This window comes from Melospiza georgiana, chromosome 4 (genome assembly GCF_028018845.1).
Source record: "Melospiza georgiana isolate bMelGeo1 chromosome 4, bMelGeo1.pri, whole genome shotgun sequence".
Classification (NCBI taxonomy): domain Eukaryota; kingdom Metazoa; phylum Chordata; class Aves; order Passeriformes; family Passerellidae; genus Melospiza; species Melospiza georgiana.
Genome location: NC_080433.1, coordinates 75,328,755 through 75,347,438, shown reverse-complemented (window position 1 = coordinate 75,347,438; position 18,684 = coordinate 75,328,755). Strand labels below are relative to the sequence as shown.

Sequence of the window (18,684 nt, the reverse complement as noted above, 5' to 3'; positions counted from 1 at the left end):
AGTACAGTTCTTCATGCCTTGCACTTTGCAGTTTTTAGTACCAATTCTAACACACTGCTAAATTTAACTAAAATACATATATGTCCTTTTTGGTTTAGTTCATCCTCGCTATAAATCACTCTGGGTTTTGTTTCGTAACATTTCACACTCACTTTGCAAGGACGTGACTGCACACATTTAAAAATATGTATTTTAAAGTTAATGTTTGCTGCACTTCAGAGAACAAAACAATCCCCTTATATTCCCCCTTTGTCTGCTCCTTCACTCTGTTACCACTAATTGTAGGTGAACTTAGAGCACTGGGCAAAGTCAGTGCATTCTGCCTGCAATGCATTGAGGAGCACGAGCACAGCAGCTCACAGAGCGCTGCAGAAATCACGCTCAGCTCGGAGCTGCAGAGCCCTGCACTGCTGGTCTGAGCCCCTGGGCCAGGGTCAGGACAGCAACCAGGAGATAACACAGCAACAAAATGCATCAGCAGCACACAGGAGATAACACAGCAACCAAACCACACAGGGACGTGGTGCAAAACCCAAGGTACAAACATGGTCACCCAGAGAGATCCCACTGTGTGCTGAGGCTGAGCAGCAGGCCTCAGCCAGAGCTGCCTCACACGATGCACCCTGGGCAATGTGTGGCTGACACCACCAGTATGACTGAGCTAAAAATCCACGGCTGAGATGCTGGGGCTCTCTGTTTAACACCAAACCCACTGCTTTGGAGACTTTCACATCACCTGTGCAGTTACCTGCAAGAAACGCAGCATTTCAAGAACCCTTCCCAGCTGACATGAGCAGAGACTTGGCTGTGGGGTATTTTATGGGGTATTTTATGGGAAACTCTCCCAGCCACGCCCTGGTCCCTGTGTTGGGATGTGTGCTATCAGATCCAGGAGTTTCTGTGGTAAAATGCAATCCAGCCACTTTGATTGCTGGTTTGTGCCCATAAACGCTGGGCCCATTTTGGGGTGAGTTCAGAGACCCCTCCTGTGGGTGGAAGCACTGGGTAGCATTTCCCTAGTTGCCAGGAAGGGCTCCCCAGGGACTGTGGGCTCCGCATGGTGCTGGAGTATTGAGGCACTCGGTGATGTTTCCATCTCTCTCAATCACTAATCTTTCTCTTGTACAGATTAGGTGCATTACCTTTCTGACTTCTGCTTGCTGCTAAAGCCAAGCATGTAGTTTTATCAGATGTATCGCTTTACTTTTTTGCTGCCTTAAAACTCACAATAAAATGAGACCATTCTTTCCACTGGCGTCTGTGCCCTTTAAATCACCCCTATCAATGGCAGAACACCTCCTGACTTCAGAGAGATATTATCAACAGAGAGCACAATAATAGCTGATTTGTTCCCAAAAAATGAAGTGCTTATGGGTATGAAAACATTTTTCCTTGGAGAACCTGCTCTGACATTTCTATGCTAGCAGACTAAAAAAATAAATCCTCCATTTTGCCTATAATCAGTGATAATTTGATCAGCCAGGATAACAAACCTACATCATAGTGCTACTCTTTAGGATTTAAGGGGGTCATTTCAAAATAAAATTGCACTGCCTTTTTTACTTAAACTGACACTTAACTTTGATGATTAAAGCCCAGCTATTCCATCAATGCAAGCGTGAAGTAAATTTTTTTTTTAAACATGTTGAAATACATTTATCTTGCCTTTATTAAACATTCAGTACACCTAAAATACTTACAGGTTCAGGAGAAAAAGAGAATGCCTAGAAAAACCCAACTCATGATGCTGCTGCATAGAAGTTCTGGGAGACTGTAATGAAATATTCCTTTCTCCAGCTGAGCAGTTGGTGCATTCTTTGGCAGATAAAGCAATGAAGATTTCACTTGTCATCAAGTATTGATGCCTTTCCTTAAGCCAAGCATTTCCCAGCAGCAGGATTTCAGAATTGCATGGCAGTTTTCTCAGGCACACACTGCTGGCCTACACTTGGCTCCAGGGACAGCAGACACATGAGGCTCTCAGAAGAATCTCTGTTCATGACCCAAAACTACCTTCAGGAATTCTGTAGCTTTAGAGACCTCCTGACCAGCATGGAAACAAACAGGACTACAGAGGCTTTTGGACCCTGAAGCTGCCACACAATCCAAACTCATCCCAAACTGCTCTGAGCCACAGGCAGTAAAATTTCCAGGTAAATTCTACATGTGAAGCAGAGGAGCAAAGGGTGCAGTGTGGTTAGTGATGCTGTTTGTGAATTTGTTCAAAACTGAAATGTTACTCCTGGCAGCCCGTTTCTGTTGCATACATTCTGAGTTTCTTTTCCTTTGCATTAGTTACACTGAGACTGCTTTTATATCTCTGAGGACATAAACTAATGAAGATTAAAACCTGAAGGAAATAATTCTCCTGAAAATCCTTTGTGCTACGCTTAAAAGAAGCCAGATGAAAAAGTTACAGACAGCTCTGGATTAGAAAGTGTCAAATTTAACTCTGGAGACAAAGAGAAAGCTAGAATGTGCTACAAACAAAATTGTAAATTTAAGGGACTAATTACAGGATTGACACGGTCTAAAAGCATCAATATATCCCACATCTTATCTCAGATTATGACTTTTTCAATACTCAAGGCTCCTGCTTAAAAGCTCTCGTCACACTCCCAGCTCCAGGAATTTATATTTAGAATCTCTCATTCGGCACTGTCTTAGCTCTGTCTTCATGAAAATCATAGGAAAATATTGAACAATTTCAGCAGGAAAAGGCCAGAAAATCCTATTCCTAGTGTGCATAATTTGAAGTTAAATTCACCTTTGATGTATCACTGCTTTGGTTTACAGGCTGCCCATTTATAAGTCTTACAATAAAGTCAATGTCCCAGAGTGATTTCAATAAAACGTTAAAGCCCCAGGTTAACTCAAGGAGATGAGCTCTTGGACGGGTGGGCATGGCATAACCAGGCACTAAAAGTTCCCTCTGAACTCTCCATGAGCCCTTTCAGGACAAAACAGAAAGGTCTTTCCTTTGCTTCCATTAAAGCACTCATGAATTTTTGAAGTAGCATTTAAAGGGTTTTCATGCTAGAGGATGCAGTGAGTGTAAACGAGGTCATTCTGTATTCAGAATTTCAGCTGAGAACATGCTGGATCTCCTTTCCTGGCTCAGTCACTTCAGGGATCTCAGAGACAGAAACTGCCAACTGTTTTCCCCCTGAATCTGAGAACTGAATAAATCCAGGCAGCAGCCTGGCATTACCTATGCAGCAACACTTCTCTGCCCACCACAAAATAAAAGCATAAAAAGCATTCTACTTCATCCTTGCTTTTGACTGAAATGCCAAATGCCAACATCAACATTTCTTACTGGCTTCCTTCCTCATTCCCAGGAGCTGTGGGAGGTGGGAAAAGAAAATGGGAACATGTCAGTTTGTGCTCCTATTTACGAACAATTCCTGCAGGGTGGGGAGGCCCTGCTCAGAGCCATCCTCGCCCCGAGCCCAGGGGTCTGCTGAGGGGTCAGACCCCATGTGGGAAACATCTCCAGGAATAGCTGGGGAGGCCCTGCTCAGAGCCATCCTCGCCCCGAGCCCAGGGGTCTGCTGAGGGGTCAGACCCCATGTGGGAAACATCTCCAGGAATAGCTGGGGAGGCCCTGCTCAGAGCCATCCTCACCCTGAGCCCCGTGCCCAGCCTGTCTGCTGAGGGGTCAGACCCCAGGGGAAAACAGCAGCTTCCTATCAGGAACAATAGCAACCCTCTGAGGAGATTGGGACAGTGATGGGCCCTGGACAAGCTGGACTCACAGCCAGCTCTGAGAAACAGATCTCGCCCTTCTCACCCAAGGCACTGCTCCTGGCACGGCAGCAGCAACCAGCTTTGAAGGAGCATGAGGAGAGGGAGAGAGGCAGCAGAGCAGAGCCAGGAGCGACCTCCAGTGCAGCAGGAATGCACAGTCTGCATGGCAAAACAGGAATTATTAAGTCACAACTCACAAACCCCCTTGACAATTTTATCTGTCCCTTCTCACACTTGTGTAGACTTGGCTGAACATGCTCCAAGGATCACCAGGGTTGTCATGAACATCTCTACTCACACCACGAGGCTCCTGGCACATCACCTTTCAGGAATTCACCTCTCACATGGCTCCATTTCCACGGTGGGGATCACAGACGATGCCAGCAATGGCACCAGGTACAGGCATGTGGAGAAATGCAGCCGAATTTTACAAGAGATGCTCACAAGGCCCCAGTGGCGAACAAAAACTCTGAATGGATGGCAAGGATTGGGCCAAAGCAATTGGGCAAGCATTTTAATTCTCAATTCCCATGGCCACTATGACTACAGGGAAACAAAAAAAAAAAAAAGAAAAAAAATAAAGAGTTGAATCCTTATATGGACAGCACTCTACTGTCATGAATCCTGAAAACAGAAATAATTGTCAATTGCATTTAATAGTATGAGGGAAACAGGAAAAAAACTGAATAAGAATATGAAGTAGGCAGTTCATCCTAAGCTCATTAGAGACTGCTTTCAAGTCTGCAAAGAGAAATTTAAGCAATGATGCCACTACTGTCCCTCCTGCCCCAAAAGCAAGGATGGTCATGGGGTTTTACTGCTCCTGTGTAAATCCAGTGGCATCAGCTCTGCTGCCCAGGAGGTGAAGTTTGCTGAAGCTGCCAGATGCAATAGCAAGATAACTTCCTGCTCCAGCAGCCTTGCAGAGTTTGAAGAAAGGCAGCAAATAGCTGGGGGCAGCAACTTCTTATATTTCCTCTGACATTTCTACCACATTGTGAGACTCAGATTCTGACTCTGCATGAGATGGCAGCTGCTTAGTCAAAAGCTTCCCCAGGAAACCCAGAAATATGAGAGCACAGCCTGCATCTGCTGCCATTCTCAGAGCACACACTCCAGCCTGAAGCCCTTGAGAACAACAGAAGAAAAGGATCTAAAAGAAGCTTGTGCCTCCTCTGCAGTGAGGCTGACATGCCTGGACATCAGAGAAGAAGTTACTGTGGCAGCAGACAGAGCAGGTGTCTCATCTCTCAGCGCACAGAGTCTGGGGTGGGGTGAGTACAGGCCTGGGACCTCTGCAGAGGGTGGCAAGTTCAGGCTCCACTGATTCTCCACAAGTGAAAGCAGCCAGAAGCTGGAGAAGCTGTGCACCACAATCAGGACTTGCTGTGCTGCAGGCAGCATGGAGGGGATGGCTTTGTGGGAGATAGACTAACACAAAAAGAAGAGCTGAACAGAAGCAGCAGCAGTTACAGGGCTATCACAAAAGCACTTGGATTCAACTCAGCTATCTTTTTGTGCTCCTGCTATCACTAATTTATAGTCCCACACTGCAAATATATGTGATGTAAAGACTGCCATCCCATCATGACCTCTCTGAACAGCCCTGAGAGACACCTTGAGCCCCTAAACCACATTCAGATTTTCTGTAATGACTCAGGTGCAGAGCTATTCTCAGGGCTTAACAGCTGCCTGAATGGTCCTTCAGGCTCAGCAAGGGACACTTGCCAGTGACTCATCTCTGGAAAATCTTTATCATCATTAATAACTGCAGGAGAGGAGTATCCACAATTGTGTTGTGCTGGATTTTATTATTTTAGGTTGGGCACACAGTGTATTCTTCTATGGATGTCACCAGCACTGATCAGGATGCAGGTTGTCATGAGACCCCTCAAAAAGCCTGTGGTCTGGGAGAGGAAAAGTAAACCCTGCATTCCCTGCCCCGGGTGAATCCCTCAGATACCCCTTGAGCGCCCAGCTGATATTTCAACAAAGGCATTTACAGCCATTCACCAGAGCACACCCTACCTTTGGCATTTTTGTTTAGTTTTGTGTCTGTTACCCTGCAGTTCATGCTTGCCTGTTTTCCACAGCACTTGATGCAAAGAGCATTTTCTTCAAAAAGGAGAGCATCTTCCACAAATCCCTGGGACTGTGAGAAACTGTGCAGCCCTGGGGAGCAGACAGACCCTGAGCTAATGAAGCATTAAACACATCCTTAACTAATCTGAAGCACAGTAGTAGTACCACTGTAACTCCAGCTGGCCATTCCTCTTTGTTTCTAGATAACCTATCAACATTCCAAAACTGACTGTGCTGCAAAGACACCGGATTTGATCCAGAAGAATCATGTGTGCTTTTTCTGTTTGGCTCCCAAACAGGATAAGTTTCTGAAGAGAAGTGTGAATCGAGAGAGAGAGAGGATTCTGAAGGTTTTCAAGCAGCTGGAGGCTTTTCCTCAGGGTAGATTTTGTGATCTGGCTATTTAGTAGCATTAATCCTCAGCTGTCTTGTTCATGATACAAATTTGTCATTTGTCTGTGTGCACTGAGTGGAGAGACAGCAGCCTGTCAGTGGCAGAGCAGCTGCTCCACTCCCAGCACACAGATGGCCAGGATGCAGCTCAGTTCTTTCCTCTCTTTATTTCCCTCCTATCTTATTTTATGCAACCCCCTTCTCCTCCACCCAGTTCTTTCAGTGGGGGGAAGGAGATCCACTTGGACCTCAGTGTTCTGAAAGAGCAAATGATATTTTTGATGCAATTGCTTCCTGGATCTCTGCAGCGGCAATCTGTCCTCACCCAGACAGACAGATAGACAGCAGCTGCACAGCTGCTCTGGCACCAGCAGGCTGGCAGATGAATGGCAGGGCAGGCAGGTGTGGTGCTGGTTTGGCTCATGAGCTGCCAAGAAATCCAGGAGGAAATCCCTGCCTGCTGCAGAGGGCAGTGTGGTTTGGAAGCTGCTCCAGCACGGTGGCTGCTGGTTTAATCAGCAAAGAGCCTAATGGATGAGCCCACTAATTCCTGGATGGTGCCAGCTGGCACTGGGCCTTTGCTGGAGGACTGAGGGAGGCTCTCAGAGCCTCAGTGGCACCCAGCTGCCAGGGCGGTGGGCACACACAAACACAAATGCCTCAGGGGCAGCTTGGGGGCAAGACTGGTATTAGAATCATTAAACACAAATAACCTTACCACAAAAGAAGGTAATAAAAGGAACCCCAACTCATCAGTGTAAAGAACAACCTAAGACTTCTTCCCCATTCTCCTTCACTCGATAAAGCAACAAGTTATCCTGGACCACCCAACAGGCTGCCAGCTTGGCTGCTGAAGTGCTGTGCAGCTTCAAGCATTTTACAATAAAAACCTTTTCAGTCTGAGTGGTGGTGTCTTTTGTTTCTCCATTTTCATTTGCCAGGTTGGCCACAGAGACTTTCACTGTCATGCTGTCACTCCTGCCAAAGTTTTCAAGAGCACTGAAATGTTCACACACAAATGGATGGATGAGTTTTTTTCCAGCAAAGGAGGAGTATGACCTCCTGATACCAATACAGCACTCTGTGAGCCTTGTGAGCCTGTACAAGGGCACGGGGATGAAAAACAGACTCAGCCTCAAGGACCAGCCTCTCACCAGGCACTACAGAGCAAAAAGAGCTGACAGAAAAACAATACCATTTGAAACCTGGACAAAACTGCTTCTTCAACAAAAGATGGTAGAGGTGAAGAGCTTTCAAGTTACCATGAAAACAGAGGAAACACTAGAGATCCAATATGACAAGTAACTGAAGAACAACACGATTTAGATTTTAGATCCAGTGGCACAACCCAACCAGAACATTTTGCTACACATGAAACCAAACTCTGGAAAATTACAATAGCAAAACTTAGGTGATAACTGAAGAGGGGGAGGAATCTGTGTTTCAAGGCATAGTGGGGAGCTTGCTGAATCTGTGATGGTGGACAATACCAACCTGTAAGGGCTCTAACCTTCACAAAATCACCTCTGTTCAATTGGAGAGCACTGTTTCTCCACTCCTTCCCAGCAGGTCAGTGCCGGGAACCTGCCACGCGTCCAGGCAAAGCCATCTAGGAGGGGAAACTCCCCAAAAACTAACCCCAAACCTGAAAAATGCTCAAAAGCCTGAACAAACCTAAGCACCATTTCTTAGATGTTTTATTCAGGAAAAACTTTCTCTGACTGTCAAGGGCAATCCCACCTTGAAGGTGTGATTACACTCAGTAAAAGTTAACTGCAAGTCAGGCAATTTCTTCCCCCAGGCCTTATTGAGCTGGCTCCTAAGCATTTTCCAAATAGCATAAAAGCAGTTGTATTGAAAGGTCTAGAATTCTTATTTGTTGTGGGTTTTTTTTCATTATTCTTAAACTGTCGAGCCTCAGCCACAGACTCACAGACCACAATTCGACAGAGGGAGCTGCTGGGAATGCAGCACAACAAAAGATAATTAAGCATTAAGCAAAAATAGAAGCATGTGTTCTCCCAGGATACACTCTAGGCACAATCATTTATGGGTAACTACAGAACAGTGACAGCGTTTCCACAAAATCTCCCACCAGGAAGCCAGATGACTCAAAAACAGACCTGGAAACTCCTATATCCTTTCATTTTCAAGCAATGAGGGAGAAAAAGCCAAGATGTCACAAAAGGCTGGCGGACTCCATGTATGCCATGCTGAGTCAGCATCTCACTGATTCCAAAGGCGCCGCTGAGATGAAGATCAGGCAGCAGCTCCCAAGGGAAGATGGGCCAGATCCTTCTGCTGTGCTCTCCACACAGGGTCAATGCATGAACACTGAGATCTGTTTGCATCAGGGCTGGAGGCACCACTTCCAGACATCTCCTGCCACTTCCCAAAAAGTCACAATCCATTTCACTTCCTCACAGTAAGCCAAAATCATCATAAATTAACAACAAAACTGAATATTGGTCTGAGCAGGATCTGCAGCCCTCACATCCTAGAGATTTCTGTTCCCACAGTAGGAAGATAAGGGCTTTGCTGCAGTCAGCAAAAGAAAGTGATTTTAAAGCATAATCAAAGCCAGTCTCTCTTAAACAGCTTCAAATATCCCCTATGACTTTGCAAATCCTGACCAAGGGCACCATCTTGCAGCACTTCATTCCAGCACAGCATTCCGTGCTGCTCAGTGGCATGAACTGTCCTTAAATTCCACTGAATCCACTGATTTTTCCTGTTCTTTATCAGCTGAATAACTCTGCTCCACTGCTGTCTTACTCATACAGGCAGGTGGGAGAATGTGCATCTCAGTGGATGCAGGAGGTAAAAAACCCCCACCAATAAGGGGGAGCCAAAGCAAAAGCTTTTACTTGCTCCCATCTGGGATTTTGAATGCATGCACAGAGCTGTACAGCCAGCTCAGGCAGCAGCAATGACTGCCTAAGCTCCACCATGTCCCTCCAGGAGGTCTCTGATCCCCGTGGCCATCCCAAACTACATCCCACCCCCGACTGTATCCCATAAGGAGCTGGGTCACAGCCACAGATCAGAGCACTGCCCCAGGTTATGTGGACATTGTTTGGCAGGGACAGAAAGCCATTCTGAGCTCCCCAAGGCTCCACCAGGCGTTGCAAAGCTCAGATGGACTGAGCAGGAATCCCAACAGCCGTGCAACGTTCTCCACATTCCTCATATCAGCACGGAGCAAGGAGCATCCAAGGGCACGTCCCAGAGTTTGGAGCTGCATCCAACCATCCAACCCTCCCAGCAGCTGAGGGGATCCCCTCAGAGAGGCCAGCCAGGCTCTGCCCGGACATGCCATCTCCTGGCTGAAAACAATGGCAAGCCTCATCTACATTTTCCAGCAGCTGTGTCAGCAGAAGAAATGCATCATCTAGATCCATAAAGAAATACTTCCATCTAGATCCATAAAGAAATACTTCCATCTAGATCCATCTAGATCCACTGCACACCCAGCAGAGCAGGGTGCTGGTTTTGGAGCAGTGTAATTCCCCAAACAGGGTTACTCCAGGCCCCAGGGACACACTGCACACCCAGCAGAGCAGGGTGCTGGTTTAAGGCTCAGCTGTCATGCTCAGTCTGTTAACACTGTGTCTGCATGTTTACCCATGTACATCTGTGTCCCTGCATGGAAAGCCAAAGGAAAAACAAGGAATGCTTAAGAAATGCTTAGGAAAGAGCCTGGCTCAGTTACCAGCCCTAGCACCCACCAGCTCTGCCTCTGAACCCCTGCTGCCCACAAAACCCAGGCGCCAGTCTTGGCAGAGTTCAGAGCGCCCACACACAGGAGTCTGTGCTCAGCAATGCAATGATCTGCAACTTCAGGGTGCTTTTATCATTCTTCTTGCCGTAACAGACTTTGGGACAAGAAATGACCTCTAGTTTGACCACCTGTGGGGGCAGCAGGACACCCTTCTTCACAGGATTACTCGATATTATTTTCATTTTCTAAGTGTTTTTCTTCTCCTGCTGTTTAACACTGTGGATGGAGAAGCTGTTGAAGGAAGGCAAGCAAGCCAGGAGCTGATGGGGATACACAACTTCCGACATTTATCAGCCCATTGGCCTGAGTGAGAGCAAAGGCAAGGCAGAGAGGAAGGAGCATCACATTTCTGCCTATGCATGCAGATGATATCTTCATAAACTTAAATTGTTGCATCTTCCAGCAAGCACAAGAATTTTTTTCAACAACAATGGTGCTCCATTTTAATTATTTTTTCCCCTAAGCTGGATATTTACTCTCTGAATGTGGCTGAAGTGGCAACTGAGTGTCTGTAGAGGTCTGAGCACAAGGCAGTGAGGAATCTCCCTCACACAGCCATAAAATCAAAGTGTGAATGTGCAAGGCAGGGAACGCACTTTGCTTTGTGTTTACACTCTGCCTACCACAGGGTGGTCTCAGTGCCTCAGCCCAGGGCTTCAAAGGCAGAAAATAATCACCAATAAACAATAGATACTAAGGCAGATAAACGAGGAACTCAAGCTATTGGTTAAATAGGCATGACAAAGGCTAATAGAATTAGCATCCATGGGACTTTCCTTGTGCTACAAAATAATTACAAAGGCCAGAATTAAAGTGTGAATGATCAAGAAACCTCCATGAGAATTCAGTAAAGATCTCAATGTATTCAGAAGTAATAGCTCTGCAATTCAGTTACATTTCTCATTAGGCATTGTTAAAAACTCCATGAAAGGGAAATGAAGTTAATTGAATTTAAATCAGCTAATAAATATTCTTTTGCATAGTCTTTTCCCAGCAAAAAAAAAAGAGATGATACCAGAAGTGTATTACCAATGTTAAAACCAGCAAAAGAAAGCTTATTGTACTCACATACAGTAAATTCTAAGTGTAAACCTTGTATCTTATTCGGGGCTGGGATAATTCTTCAAATCAAATGTTCAGGTAAACTGAGAAATGGTGACTGAAACACAGTATACACAGGAAAAATTCACCTTTTAACCTGGATTAATATTTTCTGTCTGTGTAACTGCAGACAATTCTGGTAGTCACACAAGCACACGCTTATGCCTGAGTATCTCCAGGAAATAGCTTAATAACAATAAATGAACAGAAGTAATGGAGAATACAACAGAAAATCAACTGACACTGGAATTATACATGACAGAATTACTTTGGGAAGCATGCTGTAATGCCAAATTTGATTCATGCAAGCAAATCTCACTAATTCGGGCCAACATCTGGCTTCTTATCTGAACTCTGCAAGCTGCTTCCTGATTTCCCAAAACTGGCTGGGATATTTAATAAGAACCAAGTCTTTCTCAAATTTTCCAATACTTTCTGTTATCAGGGATGCCAGAATTACCCTAGGTAGGTATTTTTGCAGGTACTGTGAATTGGATTGATCCAGACTTCACTGCTAAGTGTTCTGGTCTGAAGCCCAGGTATCTGCCAAGGAAGGTGGGAACCTACCTTGGAATGGAAAATGTGACCCCCTTCCCCCAGATCACCAGATGAGGAACTTTTGTGACTCAAGTCACACTTCATTAAAAGAGGTTCATCCTTAAACCAGCATTGTAAATGCTTGTCCACGTATTACCTGCCTGCCCTTCAATAAACCATTTGTGCTGAAGACAGACAAACTGTCTCCAATTTTTAAAGTAGCCACTATGAATCAGAATAAATATACTCCTCCCTATCTAGCAACAATGCCATCTTGGAGCCCCTGTAACTGCACCAGTTCTGCAGGAAGAGCACGTCTAATTTATAAAACCTCTTAGTTTATTGTGGGATAGCAGAAATCCAGTGCAGGAGAGACTGCCTGTTCAACAAGGAGACACAGGTTATCACACACTGTACTTCTCAGGGGTCTGACCAGACTTTGCATGGACCCACCCAGCTCGGATCTGAGGAGAGAAACAGAACAGAGCAGTAACACAGCAGAACCCAGAGCTGCACAACCCTCTGAGATGGCTCTCCACATTTCACCAACAAGCTGTGCCTGTTACTAGGCTCAGCAAGGGAAGAGGCAGCTGCTGTTCCAGACTATCCATTGGGTTATCCATTACTGTCCCAGACTATCCATTAGGTTCTTTGCCAGTTACGGCTGAAACTTGAAACAGGCAAACACCCCAGGCCTGTTTCCTTCCAGCTTTTCTTTAAGAGGAGAATTCATCATGGGTCCAGGAACACAAATTAACGAAGTCAATGCAAACCCAGTAGTAGTTCAAGCCCAGCCTGCTATGCTCACCACTGGAGCACCTTCCATCACTTGCCTCCCCTATATTCCCTCACCACACGATCAGAACAGAATTCAAGATGCTCCAGCATTTGTTATTTCACAGAACAACAGCAGCCAGGTGATGCTCATGTATTTCCTGCATCAGAAGCTGAAGATGGAATGAGACCCACTAATTCATCCATACAAACCCAAGGTACCAGGGCATGACTGCCCTTGCAGCAGACCACAGAGGGGGCTTAGCAGCCAGCTCCAACAGAGGAGCTGGCCTGGCAGATTGAGGAGCTTTGTTTCCAATCCTGCACCCCAATCCCCAGGCACAGGCCAGCCAGGAAAGATGCGACTCCAAACGACCAGCCCTGCAGAACATTTTCCCAGCTCTTTGCGTCACACAACACCAAACAATGTTACCACCATTTTCCATGGAAGATTACTTAGCTTCATTGCAAGCAGCTTTTCCTGATGTTCAAGGTACCTTCTCTTTTGCAGCCCATAATGTCTAATCCCCCCGTGCAAAGGCTAAGAGATTATGTTCCTTGAGTAATCACACCTGAAATCAATGGAGTCTTTGCTTCTCAGATTATCTATATTAAGTATTTTTAATCATTCCTCAGAAATCATCCCTTTGCTCTCCTCATCAGCTCTTTCTGTTCCTGCAGAAACTTTCCAAGGGCAAGTAGCTTACAGTTATGGCAGGGAGCTAAATGTGCTTTATCCAAAGTGCAAATGAAGAGCTGTTATTCTCTGTCCATAACTGGGATATCCTGGACCCCGTGCTGTCCATACAGTGCTGCACTGAGCAGCCACAGCCAGGCACAGGCCCCTGATGTGCTCCAGCCCTGTGACTGCAGGTGCCCTTGCACACCCCATGCACACATTAACCCACCTATCATTCTCTCCTCTTCCCAGCCCTCAGTCTCCTTGGATCGTTCTGCATCACTGGTGTGCCTGCACAGCCAGTGTATTGCCAGTAACTGCAGGCACATGAGTTTGACACGCAAAAAGGCAAAACTCACCCATCCCTTTGATGCCGTTCATGGTCCCTTGCACACTCCCTCCCCAGCTGCCATCATCCTGGCTTCTGCATCTCACCACTCCTGAGCAGAAACAGGCTTTACCCTTGCTGAGGAAATGCATCACCACACCTCCTGACAGAGCTGCTGCTTTCTCTGCTCACACGAGCAACATGGAGGTACCAGCATCTTTGGGATCACAGCTGTGCCCCAAGCCACTCAGCAGCCTCCCAGGCAGACTGAATTTCAGCCTGAGCAGCACAAAGGAGGATATTGGGGCTATCTGATGGGCACAAAGGGAGTTGCACTTTACAGCTTCTGGGAGTTTTCAAGCTGTTGCGGGGTAATGTGACAGAAAGTAAACATCTTTCAAGTAAAAATATCTCAGAATAAAACTGACATCCCATTTGTTTTCAGGACCAGTCTTCGTTTCAGATCCCTAGTCATTAAAAGAAACAATCTTCAACTCAATTGTGTGAGCAGAGGAATGCCCAGCACAACTGAGTGGCATTTTCAGTCAGCTGTCAGGTTCCATTTAGCATTCTGCACTGCTCCTGTGGCTTGGTTCGCCTGGAAATTTTAAATGCAAATGCATTTCCAAGATGACTTGAGAGAACAATATCAGAATTTTACCTCACACGACAGCTCCTTGCTCAGTTCCATTCAACTCCCTTTTCCTCATTCCCATATACACAGATTTGCTGCTGCTAAAAACAAAAGGCTTAAACAAGAAAATCTTTATCTACTATTTTTTCCTGTTGAAAGACTTTTCCTCACTCTTCTGTTTAAAGAAACCTAAACCACAGCTTAAGTAATGCTTTAAAATTGCCTAGAGCTCCAACTTGAGACACAGAGCAGGCAAGGAATTTCTTTAACAGTAGCGAATAAAAGCACTTAATTTAAATCATCCCCATGCGTTATTTTCCATCTTCCAAGGGCTAAATATGCACTGGCTAATTAATCACTCTTTTAGCGACACCTCAAACTCACCAGTGTTATCCTGTGAAACTGAGGGAAAGCCAACACCTCCGAGAGGATGTGCTGCAGGACAAGCACTGGGATTTTGTCTCTTCTTTGTGCTCAGTGCCAGTGAGTCCCGGGCCACAGATGGAGGCAGATAACCACCAGCTCTCATAATTCAACAGTTTCTTGAGAGGCTGTGACAGGGCTATTGGAGAGGCAAATTTCCACTGACCTTTTTATGAAGGCATTTATTGAGCAGTGACATTGCACCACTTCCAACAGTGTTAAATGACCAGAACCAGACTAACGGCTCTCCCTGGCACAAAGACATTGCTGAAATGATCAGAACCAGAGTAACAGTTCTCCCTGGCACAAGGATGACACTGAAATGATCAGAACCATCCTAGCAGCTCTCCCTGGCACAAAGACATTGCTGAAATGATCAGAACCATCCCTAGCAGCTCTCCCTGGCACAAGGATGGTGCTGAAATCATCAGAACCAGAGTAACAGTTCTCCCTGGCACAAGGATGGTGCTGAAATGACCAGAACCAGACTAACAATTCTCCCTGGCACAAGGATGGCACTGAAATGATCAGAACCATCCTAGCAGCTCTTCCTGGCACAAGGATGATACTGAAATGATCAGAACCAGAGTAACAGTTCTCCCTGGCACAAGGATGGCACTGAAATTATCAGAACTATCCTAGCAGTTCTCCCTGGCACAAGGATGCTGCTGAAATGATCAGAACTATCCTAGCAGCTCTCCCTGGCCCAAAGATTTTGTTCCCCACATGTGAGACCAGCCACTCATGTAAATGGAGGCACAGCCTCAGTGCAGCTCAGCAGTTTGTGCTGAGCCACATGGGATCAGAACACATTCTAGAAATTACAGTGCCTTCATGCTGCAGCAAGACATGCTCCAGTTTGCGCTGTAAAGAACAGCTTTGTGATTTGCATTTGTGATTTATTTTCAAACACACTCACAAAAGTGATACTTTAAAGGAAAATGAAGAAGTAGGCCACGTCAGCAAGCATGAATGATCTGAGCCTCCAGCTCTGGACCAATCTATCTTGCTGCAGTTAATATCCATATTTAACTCTACAGTTGAAAGAGGAAATACTATTTTTAGCCATTACCTATTACTTTTGTTCAGAGATTAAGTGCCACATACTATTACAGTATTTACAGAGCTGTTCATCAATCCCAACAGCTTCTACACTACAAAAAAAAATTAATTAAAGTAATTTCACTGGCATGCTTTATTGTGGCCAGATTTTACAACCATAATTCTATCTACACAAATTAAATGAAAGTGCCTCCAAGAATGGAAGTGTTAGGACTTATGACCGCAACCCAAGGATCAGATTTTTTAAAGCGCTCAGGGTGTGATTTTCTTATGCACTGAAGGTAGATAATTTGGCTTACAACAGACACATTTCCCTCACTGTCTCCCAAAGCACTCTGGATATACAAGTCTGAATACTGAAAAGCAAGACCTGAAAATCTAGCAATTAACTCTGGACCGTAAATACAAGCTAGAAGTATTCAAAATCTGGCTATGTCTTGGGTGATGAGTAAGTACCTCTGGAAATTTTTCTTATACTCTGTCTGCTCTGCAATGTCTTTTTTAAGGAGTTCCACTGGGACTGTGTCTTAGTTCCATATTCCTTCCAGAGTTTTCCCCTAATTAGATTATTAATAAGTAACAATGAGATGAAGCATGAAGTCAATCAACGACGTATATTACAGACATGAAATCCCTGTCAATACGTGTTTCATAACAAGTCACTTATCGCTAGTCTACCACAGAGGAACTAGATTTATTCACTGCATTCACCTGACTCCCACAATGAAGTTTTAGCTCTGTTTTGGCTACGAGGCAAGTTTCAGACAAAGAACGGTTTTGCCAGGCAGTGCCACAGCTCTACACTCAACTACCTACAGCATGACAAGTGGGTCCATTATTCTATAGCTGGCCTATACTGAAGTATTCCTTTAATTAAAGTTGTAAAAAAGCTGCCTAATCATCACCTAATAATTGTCTTTTCCTAAGAGCTAACAGGTGCAACAGAGAAGAAATGACGAGAATTTATTTTAAATGAAGCATCAAAATTTAGCTTTAGACCTATCTTCTATTATTCATCAACGTCCTAGTAAACACAAAACCTAATTGTTTCCTGCAATTTACCGTGACTTGCTTACAAGTATGCCAGCTGGAAACGATAAGCGTTAGGAAAGCTAAACAATTTCCTTTAACCTTTCTTAAAGGCTGTTCTCTCTTGTTGCTTCTGCAATATCAAAGCAGAAGCTTACAGCTTAATGCATTCCTGAAGAACACGAAGACACCGGACCTTTACCAATGATCCCTTACGAGCTGCCAAAACTAACAACGACGGCACACACACACAGACTGAAAGGGACAAGCCCATCTCCTGCATGAGCCATCGCAGACTGTGCATTTCAGGGTGGAAACATGCAAAATCATTCTGCAAGAACATTTTACTCATGCATTCAGGTCTTACTCGCGTAAGTAAGGCTTACAGTAGTCAGAGCACAGGAATCACATTTACAGCCAAGTCCAGTTACCTGAGATGGCCATTACAGACTGGAAGAGAAGGAGAGCAGTGTCGGCACAAACGCTGAAGGCAGTAAAACCCGCGAGCCCGAGCTCCGTCCAGCATTCCCAGGCACCTTCCCAAAGGCTGCCAGGGCTGCGTCTCGCCCAGCGCAGCTCAGAGCCACGAACAAAGCCGGGAGCGCCCACGGCTGCCACCGAGAGCCCCGAGCCTCGGCCGCCGCCCGGCGCGGGGCTGCTCGGAGCCGCAGCCCCCGGCAGCGCAGCCCGTGTCCGCCCGGCGGGGGCCGGGCACAGACCCGCGGCCCTTCCGCGCAGCTCCGCGGGGCGAGCCCCGGCCGGACGGACCCGCACCACCCGCTTCCCCCGCAGCGCCCGGCCCGCACTCACCGCACCCCTGAGGGCAGAGCAGGCGGCGAGGCCCGGCCCGGCCCGGCGGGTCGGGGGCGCTGAGCGGCCGCGACCCCTCACGGGGCTCCGCCCGGGCAGCGCACGGCGCACAATGCGCGGCCGCGGAGCCACGCCGGCGGGGCGGGCACGGGCGGGCCGGGGGCGGAACCCGGCTGCGAACCAGCGCCCAGAACCGCTGGAGCCGCCCGAGCCCAGCCCAGCCCGGCAGGGCCGCCGGGGGCACCCCGGGGCGCGGCGTCAGGCCGGCCCAGCACCGCTGCCCTTGCCGTGCGGCCCCGGTGTGTCCTGCGGAACCAACCCGGCCCCGGGCCCCTCCCCGGCCCCAGCCACAGTGGAACAAGGGATAGCGACCGGGCAGACACACGGACACAAGAAAGGGGCAGGTGTAGGCAGCAGCGCATTCACGCGTGCCAAGGAGAAACGATGCTGCTCCAGGTGCTCCGGTGCTGGAGGAGCTGGGAGGCCACTAGGAAACATCACACCCTTCTCCATGGGCACACAGAGACGGCATGCAGCGGTCCCGGCGAGGGCTGTGCTGGGGCTGGCCGGAGTGTGCTCCAGTTCCCCTGGATCATCCCAAACTGCTGCTCTGGCCGCGGCTGGGAGGGGTAGCTTGGATCTGAGCTATGCGATTTTAGGTACACCTTGCAAGGGTTTAAACCAAAGGAAGTTTTATAAAATCAATTCCACCTTGACTTTCAGCCACATCGAATCGTAGCTTGGTTGGGCTATCTGGCAGGCACTGCTCTCATACCTCCTTCAGCTGTCCTGCCTGAGGGAATGACAGTGCCAATAAGCGAGTTCAAATGCCAGCTGTGTTTGCGTGTTACTGCCACTATATCTGTCACAGTACCATGGGTTTCAACCTACACAGTCTCAGGGACTGCTCATGCTTCATAGTCTTCCAGTGCCAGCTGGTCATCACCATTTACTGGAACTATTTGATCCAGTTTGCATTCCAGGTAGGAGGACTTTAAATGGTGTTGGTATATCGAGGAACTAAACTTCTGTGAGGAACCTCTTATGGCATCAGAGCCTCACTTTGCTGGATTAATTTGTGATTATGCTAGGTAGGTGAAATACCATCCCAATATGGTGTCTTGGTGTGAGAAATATTTAGTTTTCACCAAATATTTAGTTTTCACTAGATGCCATAGCATCTAGCTGATAAATATTTTGCAAAATAGCTGCAATAGCTAAAACATCAAAATGAACATAAGGTTACTTACCATTGGGTAATTTTTGAGTGAAGCATTCTTTAGGAAGAGCTGAAGTTTTTC

General features: G+C 46.6%; 1 protein-coding gene across 3 annotated transcripts in view; it reads right to left on the bottom strand.

The window, feature by feature from the left end:
- The window catches only part of PRR5 (proline rich 5), a 57,177-nt gene extending 39,704 nt beyond the window's left edge, over window positions 1-17,473 (bottom strand). The window contains exon 1 of one of the 3 annotated variants that reach the window (XM_058022956.1): window positions 17,384-17,473. The gene's annotated coding sequence lies outside the window, so the exon portion shown is untranslated. The other 2 variants (XM_058022955.1, XM_058022957.1) reach the window with 2 other exon arrangements.
- Between the last annotated feature and the right edge of the window lie 1,211 nt (window positions 17,474-18,684).